This window comes from Thalassophryne amazonica, chromosome 10 (genome assembly GCF_902500255.1).
Source record: "Thalassophryne amazonica chromosome 10, fThaAma1.1, whole genome shotgun sequence".
Taxonomy (NCBI): domain Eukaryota; kingdom Metazoa; phylum Chordata; class Actinopteri; order Batrachoidiformes; family Batrachoididae; genus Thalassophryne; species Thalassophryne amazonica.
Genome location: NC_047112.1, coordinates 71,044,484 through 71,066,122, shown reverse-complemented (window position 1 = coordinate 71,066,122; position 21,639 = coordinate 71,044,484). Strand labels below are relative to the sequence as shown.

The 21,639-nt window shown below is 40.5% G+C and overlaps 1 protein-coding gene across 1 annotated transcript in view; it reads right to left on the bottom strand.

Annotated features, from left to right (window-relative positions):
- The window catches only part of tcf3b (transcription factor 3b), a 100,647-nt gene that overhangs the window by 70,215 nt on the left and 8,793 nt on the right, over positions 1 to 21,639 (bottom strand). The window lies entirely within an intron of this gene.

Genomic DNA, 21,639 nt, shown 5'->3' with positions numbered 1-21,639 from the left:
AGAGGCGTAATTCGGGGCAAAGAGGTGTTACCCGACGTGACTCGAAGCCAATTTATGATTCCCGCAGTATAAATCACACAGGATTGTTGCTATACCGTGTACTTAATGCAGTAAAAACTACATGCTGAAGAAAAAAAAAATGCAGACTGATTGCCAGAAATATCCAGTAAAAAGTCCGGACATCTCTGGTCCACTCATGGACGTTCGTTCACGCGCGCACATGTGAACAATTAAAAGAAAAAAAGTCTGGCTCCAGGCATTAGTTCCTTGTTCTCTGCTCAAACTCTCACATCACAGTTCAAAAAGGGACAAAAAAGGACATAAGTCCTGAGACAGGACATGTTAACATCAAATAGAAGTCCAGACATCTCCACATTCGCTTGAAGGTTCGTTCGCGCGCGCGCATCTCACAGTCAAAGTAGGAAAGAAGAAAAAAAAATTGTCTGCAGGCAGTTAGTTCCTTTCTCTGCTCAGACTCTCTTATCACAGTTAAAAAAGGACGCAAGTCCAGGACATGTCAACATCAAGTTGAACTCCAGACATCTCCACACTTGCTTTAAAGGACGGTTCGTGCACGCGCGTGTGCGCGCGCATCTCGCGGTCAAAGGAGGAAAGAACAGACAGCAAAAACAGCTCACTACTTCCAAGGGCAGCGACGTGTGTGTACTGTGTTCAGAAAACAGACTGGATGAGAGGCAGAAAATTTAAAGTTTAGAGTGAGGGGGAGCAACTGGCAGCACCTGGCAGCCAAACTCGCAGCGCAACGAGACGTCATCAGGCGCAAGCCGACACAGTAATTAACTGGCAATTAACTCCAAACAGCGTGGTTTTTCGGCGTCATCATGGCACAATAGGGAGCAACTGGGAGCAGCCCCGGTGTGAAAGGGGCTTAACTTTGTAGAAGTTGGCACTGTGTTTAGAACACATATCTCAAGTGTACTTGTTTGGTTGTTATGTACTGAAACATACAACACGGTATCCAATACTGCTGACTTCATTAATGCCTGAGCAGGGATCTCCCTACCAATCTACAACAGGGGCTGCGTTCTGCGAGTAACTGTTGCTACCCTGTTACTACTATTTGACATCATCTAATGTAATGTTATCTTGAGACCCATCGCCCTGTCATTTCAACATCCTAAAGCCCCTTTCACACCGGGGCTGCTCCCAGTTGCTCCCTGTGGCATTATGACGACGCAGGAATTTCTGCGTCAGGTGCGCGCAGCAGGGGGCAGACAGGTGGTGAGAACGCAGCCTGCAGGTTCTCTGCACAGAGAAGTCAGAGTGCAGTTTGGTTGCAGACAGACTGTGCACTCTGACTTCTCTTCTACTTGTTGTGCTGAGCTGCAGGGCTGCGCTCTGAGTTCTGTTATAGTTTATTTCCTCCCTTGACTGTGAGATGCACGTGCACGGACCGTCCTTAAGCAAATGTGGAGATGTCTGGAGTTCTACTTTATGTTGACATGTCCTGGACTTATGTCCTTTTTTAACTGTGATGAGAGAGTTTGAGCAGAGAAAGGAATTAACTGCCTGCAGACAATTTTTTTTTTCTTTTCTTTCCTCCTTTGACCGCGAGATGCGCGCGCACGTGCGTTCGAATGGACCGTCAAGCAAATGTGGAGATGTCTGGAGTTCTACTTGATGTTGACATGTCCTGTCTCAGGACTTATGTCCTTTTTTAACTGTGATGTGAGAGTTTGAGCAGAGAACAAGGAACTAATGCCTGCAGCCAGACTTTTTTTTCCTTTTAATTGTTCACATGTGCGCGCATGAACGAACGTTCATGTGTGGACTAGAGATGTCCGGACATTTTACTGGATATTTCTGGCAATCAGTCTGCATTTTTTTTCTTCAGCGTGTAGTTTTTACTGCATTAAGTACACGGTATAAAAACAATCCTGCGTGATTTATACTGCGGGAACAATGGAACACAGCAGGAATCATAAATTGGCTTCGAGTCACGCCAGGTAACGCCTCTTTGCCCCGAATTACGCCTCTTTGCCCCGACTTGCGCTGGAACCGCTTCCTTTCTGCATCGAGCACAGGACGCCAAAAAAATTAAACAGGTTTAATTTTTCGGCGCCCATCTTGCTTCCTCCTTTGCGCCCTTGTGCTGTTGTGGCGCCGAGCTGCATCGTCTCGGCACTGAGTTGCTTCCACACGGCGTCATCATAATGACACATGGCGCAACTGGGAGCAACTGGGAGGGGCATAAACGATAAAAATTTGAAATTTATAACACTATTTCCTGCATCTTGAGGACCACTCTGTGTTGGTAACTGGGACGTTAAACAACATGCGACATGTCCTTAAAAAAAAAACAACAAAACACTAAGAAAAGCCCCCCCATGTTGGTTAAATCACAGCATAGGGGATCCAAATCACAGCATAGGGGAGCCCCCCCCCCCCCCCCAAAAGCACTGGCAAGAACCCTGACAATGACACACATTTACATGCAGTGTTTGTGAATAGGTTGCACAATCTTCACGGCTAATTCATGCAAGTGGCACGAAATTTATGTGTGCTAGAAATTTTGAACATTTCAAAATTTTCTTTGCACACTGGCACGCAGATGCACACAGTTCATGCACAGTTTATGCCGAGTTTACCCACTGACACGCTAAATTGCATGCCAGTGCGAGGATCAAGTTTGCAAAAGTGTCAAGGTGCTTTTAGGGATCCAGAACAGCACAAGTCTCACAAACAGTGCAACACAATTGCGTCCCATCCCCCTGACTCATTAAAAATGTCAGGGTAGTCATCTGCACTGTGCCACAGCAGACGCACAGAGAAGAAGCACTGACATGAATACAACCATGATTTCAGAAACTACATTTGTATCATGTGAACAGAGTGACAGAAACATTCTACAAAACAAAAACTGGTGTGTGAATGTCTGCTGTTGCCACATTTTCTTCCATAAATGTCTTAAGCTACATGTCTGAAAGGCTGCTTCAGAGGTTTCCTTCACAGGCCTTTCAGTTGTACATAACTTCAGAAAGAGTCAGATAGGAAGTTTTGCAGCTACAGTGTTTCCCTAAGAATCTTTTTTCCCAGACCCGAAAATCGTGAGGTGCTTTGCATGGAAAAATGAGATACTCAGAAATGCAAAAGCTAAGTTTCAGTGGTGAGCTCATGATTTCTTTAGTCCTACTAGAGTCCTGCAAAGCATGATCACTGGTGAAAAAGAAAACAACAATCATAATAAAATCATGTGACATATATTCAATATTTTTAATTCTAAAGAATACCCAAAGACTAGGATTGCGCAGCTTCAGCATCACAAGTCTCCCTACCACCAGCTGCATGGGTACAAGCCATATATTCTAGGAGGGCTGCCACAACTAGTCGACTAGTCAAGACTACGTCGACTATTGGAACCACTGACAACTAATTTATTAGTCGACGAGTTGTTTATTTTATTTAAGTCTTTGTTTTTCTAATTCACACTTTTAGGCAGCCTGCCGTCATTTGGACATTCAAATTTTGGGAAAGACGGCCGATTAAAACAGTGGCCATCTTGTTCAAAGCCGTTTAAAATGTGCAGTTTACCGAAGGAGCTGTCGGTGTGTGTGTGTGTGTACGTGCGTGCAGAGTCAACTGGCTGCAGACTGCGAGCGAGGGAACGTCAGTGCGCTTGAGACAGCAAGCAAGGAGCAGAGAGAGGATTTTAGCCCGAGAGAACATGTAAACACACACACACACACAACAAAACCAAACCGTGGAGCTGCCTTTCTCTTTCCACTTTCTCTACCCGCGCAGTTCTGATGGCACCATCCTGTTCACATCATGTGCACATCGTATACTGAATTTATGAGATCATGACATGAAATAAACTGTCAAATATCCTTAAAACATCCTTAAAAAATGAGAATATATAAATGAACTGAGCAAAAATTACGCATACACTGGTTAAAAATAAAACCCTGATGTGGAGAAGCTGATGTTCAGAGGCACAGATCACAAAAAGCAGGTGAGAACTCTGAACTTTAACAGCTGTTATTTTCCAAAGGTATGTATTTATTCAATCTTAAGCTTAATGTAGTGTTCAAGCACAAAACGTGACTGATGAGAAATAAAAATGACTTTTAAAAACGACTTCATCACACTAAATGAACTGGAGTCAGAATAAAAATACAAGCTGCTGATTTTTGTTATTTTTCAAAGTTATTATAAGCTGCAGCTATATGTTTTATTAATTTCAAAGTGAGTTACCTCTTATTTTATTCTGATTTAGTCATACAAAAAATAGGGGGAGCCAAATCAGCCTGCATTGCTCTGTTCAGTTTATATCAAAGTTTTCCTGCACGTCTGTGTATTTTTTCCTTCTTTATAAGAGTTTGGTGTTTGCATTTGCTCCACAAAGTTTTAAAAAACAATAAAATGTTCACACTTTTCTTTATAGCAGTTCTGTAATTTCAGAAATGCAACAGAAACAACCACAAATCAGAAAAAGGTGGGACTATATGTAAAATGAAGATGAAAATAAAAATGTTGCACTATTCCCAGTTTCTCCACTCACAGAAGCCAAACGTCTTTTCCAGAGTTGTGTCTTGGTGGCTTCCCTCACTTGTCTCCTTCCAGCATGGACATTTAGTTTTTGAGAACTGCCTACCTGACACAGATTTAGTATAAAGTACCACACTGTTTGTATTTCTGAATGACTGATATAAATGAAGTCTAAGAAATAGTCACTGATTTGGAAATGTTCATGTTTTCATCCCCTGACGTTTCTCAGAAAATGCTACAGGCCTTAATTTAGGAAATTACGCATGATCCAACTCGTCAACTAATCGCAAAAATAATCGTTGACTAGTTGACTATCAAAATAGTCATTTGTGGCAGCCCTATATTCTAGTATTAGAAAATTTAACATGCTTATATTGTTGTGTGGGCCGCTGAAGAGGAGGTACTGCTGGCCCACCACCACCAGAGGGCGCCGCCGCCCCACAGGAGCAGCCTCGGTAACAGCTGTCACCCATCACCTGAGACAGCTGACGACAATTATCACTGGGGTATATCAGCAGGACGGCATCTCCACCTCATCGCCGAGATATCGTTCTACCTGGAAGGTAATAATCTCAGCTGACAGCTTGACAGTAACCTTTGTGATTTTTGTGAGTGATTGCAGACTTTTTTCTCCAACGAGAGGTGGAGGTAGCTTCCCTGCCGTACAGGTTGCTGGGTGCAAACGCGCCCACGTTAATTGTGTTCTTGTTCCTCGCCAGCAGTACCAGGTCCGACACGCGGAGGCAGTGGCCACCTGGGAGTTCGGAACTTGGCGGCTCCAGTATTCCCGGGGTCCTGTGGCGGAGGAAACCGTGTGGTTCCGGTTCTACTTTGGAGAGGCGTCTCCTATCTTCGAGCCTGCCCACACGACACCTTTGTGAATTGAACTTTGTCCATTGTTGTAATTTGTTGTGTTTGTTGTGCACGTTCGCAACAGTAAAGTGTTGTTATTTGACCTATTCCATTGTCCGTTCATTTGCGCCCCCTGTTGTGGGTCCGTGTCCCTACACTTTCCCAACATATATATTGTCACAGCCCCCCCCCCCCGTCACTGCCGACGGTTATCAGGATGTAAATACACCTACATTTTTTTCCTCCCCACCTTCAAAGGTTCATCTCCAGATACCCTACAAGACAAAAGGGTGGCCCGAGGGACACCGATTTAGCACTGCACAACAGCCAAATTAATAGGCTGCTGTCCAACAAACCATCAGTCAGATCACACAAGAGAAACAAAAAGTTTAATACATTTTTTAAAATTACACTTTACTGAGGCAGCACAAGTGCCTGGTGTCAAACAGGAGTTATTGATGAGGTGTTTTAACAGCACCAAAGGATCATGAGAGCAGTGAGAGAGTGTTTCATGTGAGGGGAAAAAAAAAAAAAATTAACAAAAAATCTGCAGTGCAATAAAAAATATTTGGAGATGGAGGGTAATGTCAGACTTTTGTTAGGTCAACAGGAGTCAAACCTGTAGAGACGTCAGATTCTAATGCCTGATACCTTCATTTGAAATATCTGCTAACTGTAATTGATGCAACATTCAAACTCCCCACTGCTATTAGCTGACCAGTAAGACATATTAATAACAACATTATTATTATGGAGCACCCAATCGACCAATATATCTGTTAGCCTTTTACAAACATACCCGAATCTGTGTTATTTTTGTCATTATGAAAACTTTTATTTTACCAAGTAACCAATGCAGAGAAACACTATGGGTGTTGGAAATGGTGACATTACATACTTTACCAAGCAGAGGGCACTCCGACAGCGTTGTCTACGATACTGTCAAGCATGTCAGAGACCCCTTGTTCGGGCTGGGCAAATAATCAATCTTGAATGTGGACTGCGATAAAAATGATGCCAATTTTTGTGATAAGTCTCATACAATTTTCAAGCCCAAACCCCCATTGGACCCATGTCCACGTAGTGGATTTTTTGTTTTGTTAGTGTCTCTGAGTGCCAGGGCTCAACAGTAACACTTCTCTGCTCCACACATGCAAGTGTAGGGAGCTACTGGATGAGTGCAATTACATATAAAGGTTTCAGTGCAGAAGGTTCCCAGTTCAAACTCCACCCCTGCAACATTTCTCCACATAATGTGGATTTGTGTCAGGAAGGGCATCCAGTGTAAAACCTATATATATATGTTTTTGTCCCCCCCTCTCTTTTCTTCACTCTTCTTTCCTTCAATTATGCACCAGCTTTGCTTTTGATGGATGACACATGTGATGGCAACTTCTTACTGTAGCTAGCGCTTTACACCAAAATGAATGAGTTTAACTGTGTGTGACTTCTGTTCACAGACTGTCACAGTCTGTGACGTGTGTAGGCAGAGGGGTGGGGTGACAAGCTGTTGGTGTTTGTCACTTGACAGGCGTTCTCGAGGTGTGGCAAGCACGTGGTTACGTGACATCAACGGGCCCATGTTTAATGACAGATTAGAAAGGATGGGGAAAATCTGACCGCGTCACTGAGTTCTTCCTGCATGCTTGACTGCTTAAAGGAACCCAAGTTCGCTTGATTTGTTTCAGTTCAACGTCTTTCACAGTGGCTGTCTTGTAACACCAGTTAGTATGCTAACAGCTCCATGAGATGGCTTGTAAATCACTTCAATTCAATTTATTTCTCGCTAACTTTTACAAAATACGAGGAAAAAAATGGCAAACAGATTTAAACAGAAGTTCAACCGCTTTGCAGCATTTTCCAACATCTTTGTTTGATCAAGCAAGCAGCCAGCTGACGTCACACTGTCTTTTTACTCAGAATGGCAGTTGTTGGGACACGTCGCCAAGCATTTTCATGAAGTAGACTTCTCGTCTATTTTGGTTTGGCCTAGCTGGCAGCATAGCGACCACTGTCTCGTTGCTGTAAAATCTCTACTATGATTGCAAATATATGGCAAGTCATCACTTTTCCTCTGTTGCTTGTCGCTAATGTAACTGTAGGGTTGAAAATCCACTTTTGATGACATACAGTGCCCTGTCAAAGTATTGGAACACTTTATTTCACACACTTTAATTTGTTTATGCCACTCAAATAACAAAAAAAAAGTACAATTTTCTAAAATTATCGTCATTAAACCCAAACTGAAAGCAAATCTCTACAGCTTTATATAAATTAATTAAAAATATAAAAGCCAAGATGACGAGTTGCGTAAGTAATGGAATGCTTTCGTATAATACCTGTAAATTTTGCCAATTTTCTTCAGACAAGTCAGGGGATGGATACATGAACATTTCCAAGTCACTGAATGTGTCTTGGACTTTATTTACATCAGTTATGAAGAAATACAAACAGTTTGGCACTCTATGGTAAATCTGTGTGGAGTAGACAGTTCTCAAAAACTGAGTGACTGTGCAAGAAGGAGAAGAGTGAGGAAAACCACTTATTATTTTGTATTTTTATTTTTTTATTGTTTTATCGTGCATTGTATGTAGTATATGAGTCCAAGATGAATTTCCCTTTCTCGGATACTAAAGTATATCGTAAGGCACCGAGACAACCTACAAGAATTTATAGGCTTCTGTGCTGTGATTGGAGAAATTGTGCACAGTGCATGTTTAGTATCACCAGTTACACAGCTTCATGATGAAGTGGTATAGAGGAGGATTTTATTTCACCAAAACATCAAATCTAGGCACCTCAGATGTACCTTCTGGCAAATTGTAGCTGAAGTTTCATGTCTTCTTTTGAAGAAAATCCTACTCTATACCACTTCATCATGAAGCTATATATACTCAACAAAAATATAAACGCAACACTTTTGGTTTTGCTCCCATTTTGTATGAGATGAACTCAAAGATCTAAAACTTTTTCCACATACACAATATCACCATTTCCCTCAAATATTGTTCACAAACCAGTCTAAATCTGTGATAGTGAGCACTTCTCCGTTGCTGAGATAATCCATCCCACCTCACAGGTGTGCCATATCAGGATGCTGATTAGACACCATGATTAGTGCACAGGTGTGCCTTAGACTGCCCACAATAAAAGGCCACTCTGAAAGGTGCAGTTTTGTTTTATTGGGGGGGATACCAGTCAGTATCTGGTGTGACCACCATTTGCCTCATGCAGTGCAACACATCTCCTTCGCATCATCCGTGAAGAGAACACCTCTCCAACGTGCCAAACGCCAACGAATGTGAGCATTTGCCCACTCAAGTCGGTTACGACGACGAACTGGAGTCAGGTCGAGACCCCAATGAGGACGACGAGCATGCAGATGAGCTTCCCTGAGACGGTTTCTGACAGTTTGTGCAGAAATTCTTTGGTTATGCAAACCGATTGTTTCAGCAGCTGGCTGGTCTCAGACGATCTTGGAGGTAAACATGCTGGATGTGGAGGTCCTGGGCTAGTGTGGTTACACGTGGTCTGCGGTTGTGAGGCTGGTTGGATGTACTGCCAAATTCTCTGAAACGACTTTGGAGACGGCTTATGGTAGAGAAATGAACATTCAATACACGAGCAACAGCTCTGGTTGACATTCCTGCTGTCAGCATGCCAACTGCATGTTCCCTCAAATCTTGCGACATCTGTGGCATTGTGCTGTGTGATAAAACTGCACCTTTCAGAGTGGCCTTTTATTGTGGGCAGTCTAAGGCACACCTGTGCACTAATCATGGTGTCTAATCAGCATCCTGATATGGCACACCTGTGAGGTGGGATGGATTATCTCAGCAACGGAGAAGTGCTCACTATCACAGATTTAGACTGGTTTATGAACAATATTTGAGAGAAATGGTGATATTGTGTATGTGGAAAAAGTTTTAGATCTTTGAGTTCATCTCATACAAAATGGGAGCAAAACCAAAAGTGTTGCGTTTATATTTTTGTTGAGTGTAACTGGGAAAACAAAATGCAAAACATGCACAACACACAATTTCTCCAATCACAGCCGCAGAAGCCTATAACCTTTTAAAAACTAAAACATTTAATCAATGTTACTCAGTGTCCTAACTTTAATCTGATAATTCTGTAGTAAGCGGAACTGAGTAGCAAAATAATCATTTATTTAAGTTAAAAAGAACAAAAACAAAGTGATATTTTTCTTAATGCATGGCAGAGCTGTTAACTTGTCGAGCATGCATAATGGATTGATTTTAAAGTGCTTGCAATGCATTCTGTGTAAGTGTACTACCTCGTAAAATACAAGTATCACATCAAGTCTATGTATCAGCAGATACTATAGGCATCTCTCTCATATATATATATGTACACGACAGACACACAGTACTATGGAAAAGTTTTCGGTATTAGAGAACTATAATAAAAGTAGCATTTGATGCGACTCCCCCAGCCACCCCTTTTTTATTGGCATGTCAAAAAAAGTACTGGCCAGTAGAATACACAGAGAGCGAGAGCAACAAAACATCAAATCTAGGCTTTCATCTTAGATACGCCTTCTGGCAATTTGTAGCTGAACTTTCAAGTCTCCTTTTTTTGATACAAAATCAACATTAATGATGATAATAATAATAATACAACCCCTGGCAAAAATTATGGAATCACCGGCCTCGGAGGATGTTCATTCAGTTGTTTAATTTTGTAGAAAAAAAAGCAGATCACAGACATGACACAAAACTAAAGTCATTTCAAATGGCAACTTTCTGGCTTTAAAAAACACTATAAGAAATCAGGAAAAAAAAACTTGTGGCAGTCAGTAACGGTTACTTTTTTAGACCAAGCAGAGGGAAAAAATATGGAATCACTCAATTCTGAGGAAAAAATTATGGAATCATGAAAAACAAAAGAACGCTCCAACACATCACCAGTATTTTGTTGCACCACCTCTGGCTTTTATAACAGCTTGCAGTCTCTGAGGCATGGACTTAATGAGTGACAAACAGTACTCTTCATCTGGCTCCAACTTTTTCTGATTGCTGTTGCCAGATCAGCTTTGCAGGTTGGAGCCTTGTCATGGACCATTTTCTTCAACTTCCACCAAAGATTTTCAATTGGATTAAGATCCGGACTATTTGCAGGCCATGACATTGACCCTATGTGTCTTTTTGCAAGGAATGTTTTCACAGTTTTTGCTCTATAGCAAGATGCATTATCATCTTGAAAAATGATTTCATCATCCCCAAATATCCTTTCAATTGATGGGATAAATCCTTTCAATTGATGGGATAAGAAAAGTGTCCAAAATATCAATGTAAACTTGTGCATTTATTGATGATGTAATGACAGCCATCTCCCCAGTGCCTTTACCTGACATGCAGCCCCATATCATCAATGACTGTGGAAATTTACATGTTCTCTTCAGGCAGTCATCTTTATCAATCTCATTGGAACGGCACCAAACAAAAGTTCCAGCATCATCACCTTGCCCAAGGCAGATTTGAGATTCATCGCTGAATATGACTTTCATCCAGTCATCCACAGTCCACGATTGCTTTTCTTTAGCCCATTGTAACCTTGTTTTTTTCTGTTTAGGTGTTAATGATGGCTTTCGTTTAGCTTTTCTGTATGTAAATCCCATTTCCTTTAGGCGGTTTCTTACAGTTCGGTCACAGACGTTGACTCCAGTTTCCCCCCATTTGTTCCTCATTTGTTTTGTTGTGCATTTTCGATTTTTGAGACATATTGCTTTAAGTTTTCTGTCTTGATGCGTTGATGTCTTCCTTGGTCTACTAGTATGTTTGCCTTTAACAACCTTCCCATGTTGTTTGTATTTGGTCCAGAGTTTAGACACAGCTGACTGTGAACAACCAACATCTTTTGCAACATTGTGTGATGATTTACCCTCTTAAGAGTTTGATAATCCTCTCCTTTGTTTCAATTGACATCTCTCTTGTTGGAGCCATGATTCATGTCAGTCCACTTGGTGCAACAGCTCTCCAAGGTGTGATCACTCCTTTTTAGATGCAGACTAATGAGCAGATCTGATTTGATGCAAGTGTTAGTTTTGGGGATGAAAATTTACAGGGTGATTCCATAATTTATTCCTCAGAATTGAGTGAGTCCATATTTTTTTCCCTCTGCTTGGTCTAAAAAAGTAACCGTTAATGACTGCCACAATTTTTTTCCCTGTTTCTTATAGTGTTTCTTAAAGCCAGAAAGTTGCCATTTGAAATGACTTTAGTTTTGTGTCATGTCTGTGATCTGCTTTTTTTCTACAAAATTAAACAACTGAATGAACATCCTCCGAGGCCAGTGATTCCATAATTATTGCCAGGGGTTGTAATAATAATATTAAAAGCAAACAGTGCTCTGGTATCGGATCTGAAAAGTACTGGCATCGGCAGATATACAAATTCAGGTATCGGGATCAGATCAGAAGTGAAAAATTGTGGATCGGTGCATCCCTATTCTATTAGTATGAAAAAAAAGTAATCAAAAGTGGACCTTTAATTGAGGGGTGTTGAGGGGCACATTCCCTCTCACAGCACCCTCTTTCTGTCTGGATTCGCTCCTGGTTTGTAGCATCTGAGCAGGTACAATGGAGAAGCTGTGCATTCATGTGGAAAGCGTAACCTAATTGAGAGGTAAAAAGGTTTCATCAGTACATTTTAGTTCACGCCTTCCTCAGAAAGAGACTTTAGGCCATGGGTTAAAGCAATAAATTTTCATCTGACTGAAATTTTTTCCTGGCAAAAATCAATGCCAGCAATTCCCTAAAATGTGGTGTAGTGGGGGCACACACTCTTTTCCTCAATAAATACAATAAACACATTATACAGTATACAAATCTATTCTAAATAGCCTCTAAGGAGAGACAGACAAAGCCTAAAAAGAATGCAAAACTTGAACATAAAGGTACATAAAAGGGTGGTGGGGGGCGGGGTGCAGTCTTGATTCTGGGGGGTCTGGGGGTGCTCCCCCAGAACATTTTTTAAAGACCAAGTCAAATTTTGTGTATTCTGATGAATTTTAACAGGTATGAAGCCCTCTGAAACAAATAAAACTCACTTTAATCTGTGAAGTAAAAACACAGTATTGATTATGGGGGGTCTGGGGGATCTCCCCCACAAATTTTTTAAAAGAGCATGTTAAATTTTGTATATTCTGGTGAATTTTAATGGGTATGAAGCCCTCTGAAACAAAGAAAACTCACTCCAAACTATGGGGGTCTGGGTGATCTCCCACAGAATTTTTTTTTAAAAGAGCAAGTTCAATTTTGTATATTCTGGCGAATTTTAATGGGTATGAAGCCCTCTGAAACAAAGAAAACTCACTCCAAACTATGGGGGTCTGGGTGATCTCCCACAGAATTTTTTTTTTAAAGAGCAAGTTCAATTTTGTATATTCTGGCGAATTTTAATGGGTATGAAGCCCTCTGAAACAAAGAAAACTCACTTCAAACTATGGGGGTCTGGAGGATCTCCCACAGAATTTTTTTTAAAAGAGCAAGTCAAATTTTGTATATTCTGGTGAATTTTAATGGGTATGAAGCCCACTGAAACAAAGAAAACTCAATTCAAACTATGGGGGTCTGGGGGATCTCCCACAGAATTTTTTTAAAAGAGCAAGTTAAATTTTGTATATTCTGGTGAATTTTAATGGGTATGAAGGCCTCTGAAACAAAGAAAACTGTCAAGTAAAAATTCTTTGTCTTCTGTAGTATTTTGATCTGTTCTAATTCAGTGAATGCACCAAATGGGTGCTGTGTCGCTGGCTGTACAGTCAATAAAATACAAAATCAGGTCCTAAAGCAACTGACAACGTTGTTCTGCTGTGCACAAAGTAACACTGTCACCAGTTTTGAAAATGCATGCACACTGAGAAACTCAAAATTGGCTTATTCACATTTAATCTGTAAAATGCCCCCCCGTAAAACAAACTTGGGCTGCAACTAACGATTATTTTAGTAATCGATTAATCTTTTTTTTTGTTTGTTTTTTTACTTACATGTGCGTTTTGACATTATTTCTTGCAGTGAGTTATTATTTAGGCCTTTATCACGCAACATCAACGTTTGAGCTTGTAATAAAGTTATGATGTTATATTCTCGTCAAAAACATACCTCGAGTAGTGTTTTGTTTTATTTTGCACATACATACATCACCGACACACCACAGGGAGATTTCCATCAGGTTTTATCTGATTATGAGCATTTTTAGATGCCTACAGAAACTATCTCAACCACTGACAACATATTACAGCAAGAGTCCACAAAAGTATTTTAAAGGCCTGACTAAAGTGTAATATGTGATCTATAATAAGTTATTTTTATGAAAAAAGACAAAAATGTGCAGTTTACTGTATTTTATTTTTTTCTTGTGTAAAAACACAGCTTAGATGTGGTTTGACCGAAACAAATTGTCATTAAACTTAAATAAAACAGTTGTATATAATTCTCATTTTAGCATAAAAAAAATGTGGCACTTAGTCCACATTTCATTTTACCTTATATTTATATTAGTTGTGCATATACTCTGAATAATTTGCCGTTAAATTTCACTATCTTTTATTTGGCTAAAAATTACTCGCACCACGGAAAGCACCTTTTTGGAGTTGCACTCAAATCATGTTGTAATGGAAATTACAATGACAATAAAGGTGATTCTGATTCTTCTGATTATTATTATTATTATTATTATTAATATATAAATAAAAAATAAATTACATTTCGTAATACATTTGACTCTTACGACAACAAACACTAAGCCATTATTTATTTATTGTACAGAAAACATGCACACAAACTGTGCTGAGATGCGAACAGCTTAATGCTAAGTTTAACATTGAAAACGCCATAGACATGCTAACGCGTTAGCATCGGTCCCATTTTTAAGTTATAAAATACATCTATCAACTGTTTCAGAAGACCATAACAGGTCGGTTTAATATAAAAAAAAGGTACATATTACTCACAGACATATGCTCTTTAGGGTTTTTGGGGGGGGAATTAAGATAGAGCGACAAACCATCTAAGCAGAGTCGGATCATTGCTTCATTGGTTCAAAGCAAAGCCACACCTCGCTCTACTTGGGGAGTGTCTGCCAATGTTCCCACGAAGACAGGGAGGAGAAGGACCGTGGCTCATGGCAAGCAGTAAACAGAGCAGAGAGGAGTGAAAATTCACACAGTCCCTTCCTCCGCAGTCCACGCTGACGTTGCTGCTGTTTTGATTAGCGCAGAGTGGGATGTTGCTTTGACAGTGAGACTATCATATTTCGGCCCCAAAAAACGCATGACACCACGTGCGCACACGTATGTGTGGTTAAATTTTCCAAATGACGGAAATCCGCCGTGGTGACGGAGAACTTTAACCCATGCTTTAGGTGTAGTTGGAAAAAAATGTAGTTAGATAACAGAATCACTGCCATTATTTATGTGTATCTTCATATACATCTCAGTATTATAATTTTTGTTTACTCCTAATTTCAGTATCCCCCCCCACCAATGGGAAAAAAATCCCTATTAGTCAGACTCCAATAATAATAATAAAATTAGCACACTGTTAAGTCACTTCAAAAATCATTGTTATTCCACAAAAGATTGTAATGTGTGAGGGAAACTCAGAATCAAATCAATGCAGATAAACCAAAATGATAGTTCATTTCCAAATTAATGCATTATATATCCTTGGCGTTTTTAACAAAATATTTGTGGCCTGGGGAGGGGGGGGGGTGTTCTTGATCGCCTGTCAGGACTATAGTACTGTCAGGGAAACACTGAACTGATTCCACCATTGACTGTTGCAACTGTAACAGTAACATTTTATTGCACGTACAAGCAGAATAGATGCATTCGTGTCATCTTTATTTGCAAAAACACAGTACTACAAAAATGTAATATCTGTATTTTTAGTGAAGAAATCCAGAAAATGATGAGACATATGTAGCATTTTAAAGTGAAACTGGTTATGCGGTCTGTATCTAAACATTTTGTGGCCATGTTTTCCATGTAGTGTTGAATATGCAATGTGGTGGTCTAAATGACCACAATGTGGCATCTTTCAGTGACGTCAAACTCCGCTGAACAAACCTTTTTTGTATCTAGGACATATACCTCACTCCAGTCTGGCCCGTCACAACAACTGCATTTTTTAAGATGAGATTAAAGTAGTCAACTGGATTTGAACGACATCTTTGTTACAAGTTGTTGAAAACAGTTCATGCATACATACATACATATTTTTGTTTTATATCATGTCAAATCTAGCACTCATTTCAGGAGGTAACTATCAAATAGATAAAGAGAACATTTGTCTGCGTAACATTCAACAGTTCCTCACCTAGTTATCAATGTCATGGTTAGACTGAACATCTGCTGACACAAACTGACTGCTGATCAATCTGAATATCTAACAACTGCAATCGAATAAGAACCTCCCACAGACCTTTCATTTTACAGAGGAATACTTAACCTCCTATCTGCAAATATTTCTGCTGCATGCTGACAGTATCCTAGAAAACAGGATTACTTCAACTTCTACAATAAGAAGCTTTCACGAACAAAACTCTCTCTGTAATTCCTTATGTTTCACATAAAACGTCAACGACACCAGCATTAATTTTAACAGTTTAGAAACGATCAGCTGCAATTTGTCAAAAGCAACACTCCTGGGACCTCATGTCCACTGACAAACATTCATTTGTAGTCAAGTTTGAAATGACCTGTTGTGCCTCACACAGAATAATTATCGAGATGTGCAATTTGTACTCACGAACTATACATTTTATTAAGGAGGGAAACTAGCAACTCCATCAGGCACATGACATGTTTAAGTCGGCATAAAACTCAAAACAGGCTTCAAAAGGACATAAAACACATGTAAATAAAAGATATATTGAAGAAGCGAGGACTTGCCAGCACAAAGGGTCAAACAAAGCATTGTTCAATACATCTGTGAAGGGAGGTCAATGGCATTTCCATAAATTTCTCATGCCCAAAATGTATAGTGTCAGCAGTGCTTAAAGTCAAGATCATGCATTTTATATGATCTTGAGCAAAGCAACTGAGCCAAAAAGAAGAGGGAAAAAAAATGGCCTGAGGAGATTAGAAGAGGTGCTAGTCCAGGTAGCACTAAACTATGGCAGTCCAACATTGCTTTTGACATTTTTTGCAGGGTATGCTGTTGATTCACATTATGTAAATTAATATTTTAACTGAATTTATAAAAATATTTCAATGTCAGCAACAGTGCTTTGGATCATAGTACTCATGAATGCATTCCAGAGAGCACAATTTTTCCTTTCATACTGATCCCCAAGTAGTTTTTTAACAATACTGTTTCATAAAATTAAGCCCTATGGCACATTTTATTTCATTGCTAGTCATTGTTATGTGGAAAGTAAAAGGACAAACCAACAGCCAGTAGATTCTCTGCCATACTGCAACACAAAGAACCCATGTGCTGTAAAGATTGTAGCAGTAGATTACTACATAGGTCACCTGGCTGAGAACACACCATAACACAAAGTATGCGAGTGTCTAGGTTCAAGCGGCCTGACAAAGTTTTCGAATAGCGTTGAGGTTTCAGATTGCAGCCCTCCTCACTCCTCCCTTTCCCAGAGAACATCAACAAGTATTCTTGCGTCACGAAAGAAGAGGCGCCATAGTGAAGACAACTGGTTGAGCAGTAGGACATACACCAAAGAAATCATAAAATAAATATTCACCAGCACGTTGGCTGTGGGGATCCAAGGGCTCTAGATTGGGTAGTGTTCATATAATAGGTAGCTGAAGTTTTTCAAGGGTGATGATAAATTGTGCAAAGTTTCTATAATGAGTTGGAATGGCGTGTGAGTCCAGAATGTTTTTAGAACCTTAGACCTCAACAGTTTTTAGAAGAAGAACTCAACCCTTTTAATTCCTGTTAATTATGTAATTTTTTAATGTTAATTTACTGTATTAATGTATTTAGAAATTGTTTAGGTTCTTGTTATCATACACACACACACACTATTATTATTTTTATCATTATCATAATTATTAGATTCAAGATTACAACCCCTGGCAAAAATTATGGAATCACCGGCCTCGGAGGATGTTCATTCAGTTGTTTAATTTTGTAGAAAAAAGCAGATCACAGACATGACACAAAACTAAAGTCATTTCAAATGGCAACTTTCTGGCTTTAAGAAACACTATAAGAAATCAGGGGAAAAAATTGTGGCAGTCAGTAACAGTTACTTTTTTAGACCAAGCAGAGGGAAAAAAATATGGACTCACTCAATTCTGAAGAAAAAATTATGGAATCATGAAAAACAAAAGAACGCTCCAACACATCACTAGTATTTTGTTGCACCACCTCTGGCTTTTATAACAGCTTGCAGTCTCTGAGGCATGGACTTAATGAGTGACAAACAGTACTCTTCATCAATCTGGCTCCAACTTTCTCTGATTGCTGTTGCCAGATCAGCTTTGCAGGTTGGAGCCTTGTCATGGACCATTTTCTTCAACTTCCACCAAAGATTTTCAAATGGATTAAGACCCGGACTATTTGCAGGCCATGACATCGACCCTATATGTCTTTTTGCAAGGAATGTTTTCACAGTTTTTGCTCTATGGCAAGATGCATTATCATCTTGAAAAATGATTTCATCATCCCCAAACATCCTTTCAATTGATGGGATAAGAAAAGTGTCCAAAATATCAATGTAAAGTTGTGCATTTATTGATGATGTAATGACAGCCATCTCCCCAGTGCCTTTACCTGACATGCAGCCCCATATCATCAATGACTGTGGAAATGTACATGTTCTCTTCAGGCAGTCATCTTTATCAATCTCATTGGAACGGCACCAAACAAAAGTTCCAGCATCATCACCTTGCCCAATGCAGATTCGAGATTCATCACTGAATATGACTTTCATCCAGTCATCCACAGTCCACGATTGCTTTTCCTTAGCTCATTGTAACCTTGTTTTTTTCTGTTTAGGTGTTAATGATGGCTTTTGTTTAGCTTTTCTGTATGTAAATCCCATTTCCTTTAGGCGGTTTCTCACAGTTCGGTCACAGACGTTGACTCCAGTTTACTCCCATTCGTTCCTCATTTGTTTTGTTGTGCATTTTCGATTTTTGAGACATATTGCTTTAAGTTTTCTGTCTTGACGCTTTGATGTCTTCCTTGGTCTACCAGTATGTTTGCCTTTAACAACCTTCCCATGTTGTTTGTATTTGGTCCAGAGTTTAGACACAGCTGCCTGTGAACAACCAACATCTTTTGCAACATTGCGTGATGATTTAACCTCTTTTAAGAGTTTGATAATCCTCTCCTTTGTTTCAATTGACATCTCTTGTGTTGGAGCCATGATTCATGTCAGTCCACTTGGTGCAACAGTTCTCCAAGGTGTGATCACTCCTTTTTAGACGCAGACTAATGAGCAGATCTGATTTGATGCAGGTGTTAGTTTTGGGGATGAAAATTTACAGGGTGATTCCATAATTTATTCCTCAGAATTGAGTGAGTCCATATTTTTTTCCCTCTGCTTGGTCTAAAAAAGTAACTGTTACTGACTGCCACAATTTTTTTTCTGATTTCTTATAGTGTTTCTTAAAGCCAGAAAGTTGCCATTTAAAATGACTTTAGTTTTGTGTCATGTCTGTGATCTGCTTTTTTTCTACAAAATTAAACAACTGAATGAACATCCTCCGAGGCCGGTGATTCCATAATTATTGCCAGGGGTTGTAGATATCAAATCAAATCAATTTTATTTATATAGCGACAAATCACAACAAATAGTTGCCCCAATGCGCTTTATATTGTAAGGCAAAGCCATACAATAATTACGGAAAACCCCAACGGTCAAAACGACCCCCTGTGAGCAAGCACTTGGCAACAGTGGGAAGGAAAAACTCCCTTTTAACAGGAAGAAACCTCCAGCAGAACCAGGCTCAGGGAGGGGCAGTCTTCTGCTGGGACTGGTTGGGGCTGAGGGGAGAGAATCAGGAAAAAGACATGCTGTGGAAGAGAGCAGAGATCAATCACTAATGATTAAATGCAGAGTGGTGCATACAGAGCAAAAAGAGAAAGAAACACTCAGTGCATCATGGGAACCCCCCAGCAGTCTAAGTCTATAGCAGCATAACTAAGGGATGGTTCAGGGTCACCTGATCCAGCCCTAACTATAAACTTTAGCAAAAAGGAAAGTTTTAAGCCTAATCTTAAAAGTAGAGAGGGTGTCTGTCTCCCTGATCCGAATTGGGAGCTGGTTCCAGAGGAGAGGAGCCTGAAAGCTGAAGGCTCTGCCTCCCATTCTACTCTTACAAACCCTAGGAACTACAAGTAAGCCTGCAGTCTGAGAGCGAAGCGCTCTATTGGGGTGATATGGTACTATGAGGTCCCTAAGATAAGATGGGACCTGATTATTCAAAACCTTATAAGTAAGAAGAAGAATTTTAAATTCTATTCTAGAATTAAAAGGAAGCCAATGAAGAGAGGCCAATATGGGTGAGATATGCTCTCTCCTTCTAGTCCCTGTCAGTACTCTAGCTGCAGCATTTTGAATTAACTGAAGGCTTTTCAGGGAACTTTTAGGACAACCTGATAATAATGAATTACAATATTCCAGCCTAGAGGAAATAAATGCATGAATTAGTTTTTCACCATCACTCTGAGACAAGACCTTTCTAATTTTAGAGATATTGCGCAAATGCAAAAAAGCAGTCCTACATATTTGTTTAATATGTGCATTGAATGACATATCCTGATCAAAAATGACTACAAGATTTCTCACAGTATTACTAGAGGTCAGGGTAATGCAATCCAGAGTAAGGATCTGGTTAGACACCATGTTTCTAAGATTTTTGGGGCCAAGTACAATAACTTCAGTTTTATCTGAGTTTAAAAGCAGGAAATTAGAGGTCATCCATGTCTTTATGTCTGTAAGACAATCCTGCAGATAGAACTTTATTGATCCTTTGGGAAGTCTCCCTACAGGAAATTGAGGTTCCAGCAGCATTGTATAGCAGCACACAGGGTAAGAAGCACACAGAGCATTAAAAGTGAAAATAAAAATAAAAAATTTGCAAATATACAAATATAAATACCAGACATACTGATCACTACTGGCTTACTGGCTACTACTGTTCCTCTTCTTCTCGTCCTCTGTCTTCCTGTTACTCCTCCCCCCCAAGTGAGGAGTTTTTCAGTCTGTTGGTCCTGTACTTGGGAAGCAGCAGTCTGTCGCTGAAGAAGCTCCTCTGGTTGCTGATGACGGTGTGCAGAGGGTGACTGGCATCGTCCATAGTGTCCAGCAAATTGTGCAGTGTTCTCTTCTCTGTCACCGTCAGAGAGTCCAGCTTCATGCCAACCACAGAGCCAGCCTGCCTGATCAGTTTGTCCAGCCTGGATGTGTCCTCCTTGGATGTGCTTCCCCCCCAGCACACCACAGCATAAAAATAGACGCTGCCTACTACGGAATGGTAGAACATCCACAGGAGTTTCCTGCAGATGTTAAACAAACGCAGCCTCCTCAGACAGTCCAGCCTGCTCTGCCCCTTCCTGTACAGGTGGTTGGTGTGGGTTGCCCAGTCCAGCCATAGCCTGAGGTACTTGTAGGAATCCACAGCCTCCACCTCAGCTCCCTGGATCAGAAAAGGTCAGTCTTGGTCTGGACTTCCCGAAGTCAATGACAAGCTCCTTTGTCTTTGAGGTATTAAGCTGTAGACAGTTTGTGTGGCACGAGGCAGCAAAGTCCCTCACTAGGCTCCTGTACTCCTCCTCTCTGTCATCCATGATGCATCCAACAATGGCTGTATCACTTGCAAACTTCTGGATGTGACACAGCTCAGAGTTGTAAAAGTCAGAGGTGTACAGGGTGAAGAAAAGAGGGGCCAGCACCGTGCCCTGGGGAGCTCCAGTGCTGCTGATCACAGTGTCAGGTGTGGTGTCCCTCTGCCTGAAACACTGCAGCCTGTCGTTGAGGTAGATGGAGATCCAAGTGACCAGGCAGAGGTCCACTCGCATCCTGTTCAGTTTGTCCTGGAGCACAAGGGGCTGGACGGTGTTGAAGGCACTTGAGAAATCCAGGAAGAGAATCTTCAATGTGCTGTTTCTCTTATCCAGGTGCGAGTGGACTTGGTGCAGAGGATGGCATCCTCCATACCAACACCTGCCTGATATGCAAACTGCAGACAGTCCTGGGCGTGTTACACCTGGGGTTTGAGGAAGTTGAGGAAGAGCCGCTCCAACGTCTTTATCAGGGGTGAAGTGAGTGCCACTGG